Source organism: Marmota marmota, unplaced genomic scaffold (assembly GCF_001458135.2).
Source record: "Marmota marmota marmota unplaced genomic scaffold, marMar, whole genome shotgun sequence".
Taxonomy (NCBI): Eukaryota; Metazoa; Chordata; class Mammalia; order Rodentia; family Sciuridae; genus Marmota; species Marmota marmota.
The window spans coordinates 18,674,046-18,678,284 of NW_025999900.1; the positions used below are offsets into that span (position 1 = coordinate 18,674,046).

A 4,239-nucleotide genomic window follows, 5' to 3' on the forward strand; every position below is an offset into this window, starting at 1 on the left:
TTAATAAGATTTCAGGTAATACTAATGCCAGTGTTTGGAGACCACTCCTAGGGAATCATAGCTTTAGTTTCTCTAGGTTCTGCACAAGTGGCAAGTTAGATCAGCAGAAATCTTCACATCTATTCTGTCTCTTTAATATCCTCCACAAAAGCAATTTCTTCAAGGTTATGATATAAGATTATGCTTTTGTTTTTATATGTTAATGTTAAAACAATCCATATGGAGAACCTGGAATACCACTTTATAAATATCTTTTTGAAAAGACTGACCAATATATAGGTCAGCTTGCTTTCAATAAAAAGAAATGGGAGATATTCTTGGTACTATTTTCATCTACAAAGAACATTTTTCTTTCTCAGTAGAGAAGAAAATTGTATTTATAAGACTATTGTGCTATATATAATCTTTTTTCTCTTCTCTAAGACTCAATCCTTATCCTATGTCCTTTTTAAAAATTAAATTATTTTATAATCCATTTGTTTATACCACAATTCTCATATTCTTTTTTAAAAAAAAAACTTTGAACAAAATTTTATTATACAAAGGTTGTCATGTAAGTGGATATTTCTCTATTTTGTACAAAATTTTTTTAAAAATTTTCCACAGAAAGGCTCCTTGTGAACTTCTCATCTGGTGATAGAAAGTACTAAAATCCTGATTTTAGCAGAATAGTAGTAGAATGCTTTGGTGATTTAAGTTGAAAGCAGTACATTGGTACATGGCTTTTGCATCCAGTATCAGGAATGTACAAATGTCTTTTTATTCAAAAATACAAAATATATTATCTGTTGGTGCCGCAGTCTGGCTGGGCACAAATCACGAGCCACTCTAGCAGGAACAAACTTTATTTCCGAACTCCCCCAAACGCCACCCACAAGGCCTTCTCCGGGACACACCACACACCACCGGAACTCCCCAAGGGAACTTCACCAACCAACGCGAACTTTTCAGGAATCCCTGCCAGAGCTCCAAAGTAGCCTGCGCCCCAGGCAGCAGGGGCCGCCCTATTGACACAGCTTAATTTAATTACCATCATCGTAATGGCTCCCCTCTCAACCATTACTTCTGGCAAAATGCCAGGGGCCATTCCGTCTTGGCTGTGGCTCTCAACATGTCGGCATGGACAACAATAGTAGTAAGCCATACATATTGTCAATTGAAACCAGTAACTGATGGTTTTGGTGATTTTCTTGAACATCAACCAGCCTTTTCTTCAGTCATTTTCTTCAACTGCCTTCTCTGAAGTTTGTTGGTGAGGAACTCTGCCTTGGGCTTCCTGTCACAGAGATTAATAATGGTAAAGCACTATTCTGAGAATTAGAACATGCCACCTCCTATACCACCTCCCATTCTACCCATCATGTCCATTCCAGCATCCTTTTCTTCTTTAGGAATTTCTGTGACTGTAACTTCTGCTGTATTTAACAGAGAAGCGATCCAGCAACATCCAATAAGGCAGTTCTTACACCACCATTATTGGGTCAATGATTCCTTTTTCCATCATATTCACAAATCTTCAAGCATAGCATCATAACTAACTTCTGAAGAATTCTGAACTATTTTTTCTTAACTATTAAAGATTCTTCAACACCTGCATTCTTAGCAATGGCCATTGCAGAAATTTTGAGTGTTCTTCTAATGATTTCTAAACCAATTTTTTTGATCTTCTTTTCCTGGAGTTAGTGAGTCTAAGGCTGGAATGCAATGAAAACAGAACACAATCCCCACCCAGGACAATGCCTTCTTCAATAGCAGATCTTATGGCATTGGGGACATCTGGAACTCTCTTTTCATTCACTTAAACATCACTTGGCCCACCAACCTTCAGCACTGCTACTCCATCTGAAAGTTCTGCCAGTTGTTTATTGAGTTTTTTCTTTTCATATTCACTAGTCATAGTTTCTAACTGCTCCATGATTTCTTGAAAAAGCTTTTCAATTTGACCTTTATCGCCTTTTCCTTTCAAAAGTACGGCATCATCTTTGGTGATAATTGAAAGGAAAGTGACCACAACACTCGGAGCAACCAAAAGATCTTTATTGCAGCAGTGCAACAAAGAGAAAGGAAAGAAGGAAAGAGAGAGAGAGAAAAGAGATGAGATGAACAGGGAGAGAGCAAGAGCAAGAGAGAGACAGAGAGCGCGCGTAAGAAAGATAAAGAGCAAGAGAGAGAGAGCAAGGGAGAAAGAGCAAGAGAGAGAGAGCAAGAGAGAAAGAGCAAGAGAGAGGGGGCCTGGCAGGAGGGAGTTTTTATAGCCCAAATCTAATAGGGCCTCTGGGTCTGCAAGCTGCCTTGTTGGCCCAAGGGGGGGGTTAAGTGTTCAGCCTTGAGCAGGGTTGAATGTTCAGACTTGAGGCAAACAGGTGATAAAGGACCAGATAGAGGGGGGTTTGAGTGCGTGGGCTATCTTGCAGCCAGCATCTGTTCAGCCTGCCCTGCAGACAACACAGTTCAGCCTGCTCTGCACCCAACAATAATGAACTTTCCAACTTTTCCTAAGTCATGAAGCTAAACATCTTCAATATTTAGCGTCAAACCCTCTTCACCAAACATTACACCACCAGCAGCAATAGACTTATCTTTAAGTTGGTTCTTTCTGTTATCAAAACCTGGGGTTTTGAAGGCCACAACCTGAGATCAGCTTTTAGCCTATTCAAACAAAACAAGTGTATTTAGAGCTTCTCCATCAATATCTTCAGCAATTATGACCAAGCCTTTACAGTGAGCATTGGCAATTTCAAGAGCAGATGCAATGAACTGGATACTAGAAATTTTCTTTTCACTCAAAAGAACATAAGCATCCTGGAATTCACATTTCTAATCTTTTGATGTATTAATAAAGTATGGAGAAATATAGCCTTGATCAAACTCCATGCCTTCAATAATTTCTAATTCTTCTTCATTGAGTGTTTTTCCATCCTTTACTGTGATCACACCTTTTTTCCAACCTTTTTCATGGCATCAGAACTGATTATACCAATTTTGGGGGGGGGGGTATTCATTTACATAAATTAGAGAAATGTGAGCAACTTCTTCAGGAGTTGTCACAGGTTTAGACTGCATCTTAAGTTCAGCAATTAGAGCATCAACATCTAACATCACACCTCTTCTAATTTCCACTGGATTGGCATCTCTACTAATCATCTCAAAGCTTCCATGGCAATAGAATATGCCAGTACAGTAAGAGAGGTGGTGTCTTGCCAAAGACCCATGCAGATGAGACCAACTGGGTTTAAAAGAGCTGGCTGCAACATTAAGCTAAGAAAGCAGCAAAAAATCACTCAACACAGACATGAGATTTTCAAATGGAGGGCAGAAAGGCTCTGCGACCTTCAGGGTCAGCTCCCACGTTGGAAAGAGCACTGAAAAGAGAGCAAGTGCACCTGGAATCCCTTTATTTTATAGCAGGGACATCATAGGCAGGGATAAAGTTTCAAGGGTGGAGTCTTGGTTTGTGATGGCTTGTGGTCAGCAGATTGATTGACATCTTGGCAAGTCACACCTATCTCAGGTCCTGTGTGGAATCTTAGGCAGAGCTAGAAGGGAAGGCACATCTGCATCACGCGATCACTCCCAGACAGGGGGGAGCCCAGCATGCTGGACCTATCCCCTCATTTGGCTACTTTGCACAATAGTTCACACACACACACACAGCCCATGGATGGCTCACAACCATGGTGACTTCCCCAGTCTCTTCATTTGTATTGTTGACAACATCTTGAAAAAGTTTAGCTCTAATATTTTTGTATTTATCCTTTAAATCAATTGACTTTGCAATAGTCACACCATCTTTTATTACTTTGAGATGTCCCCAACTCTGTTCAGTAACAACTGGTCTTCCCTGTGGGCCTATTCATAACACCTACAGCATTGGCTAAAAGTTATACACCTTGAAACACTAAGTCTCAGGCATCCGCACCACATTGTACATCTTTGGCATAAGCCAGAGTAAGATGAGGAGCCAGTGCCCTGGATACTAGTCTCATCTGGTCAAGGACTGTGGGTAATTGATGAGGGCCACGGACAAGTCAAGATGGCGCCTGGCACTTTGCCAGAAGGAGTGGTTTGAGAAGTAACGCCAGCTAGCCATTAAGATGATAGAGATTCCTTAATGACTGACTGCTGTATCTAACGATGTTAATTAAGTTAAGCTGTGTATAATTATTAAGATGATGAGGATTCCTTGATGACTGATTGCTGTTTCTGGATGATGCTAAATTGAATTAAGCTGTGTATTCA

At 40.2% G+C, this 4,239-nt stretch overlaps 1 pseudogene; it reads right to left on the bottom strand.

Moving 5' to 3' along the window:
* Positions 1 to 1,317: 1,317 nt before the first annotated feature.
* On the bottom strand, positions 1,318 to 4,025 carry LOC107143673 (annotated as a pseudogene).
* Positions 4,026 to 4,239: the final 214 nt, after the last annotated feature.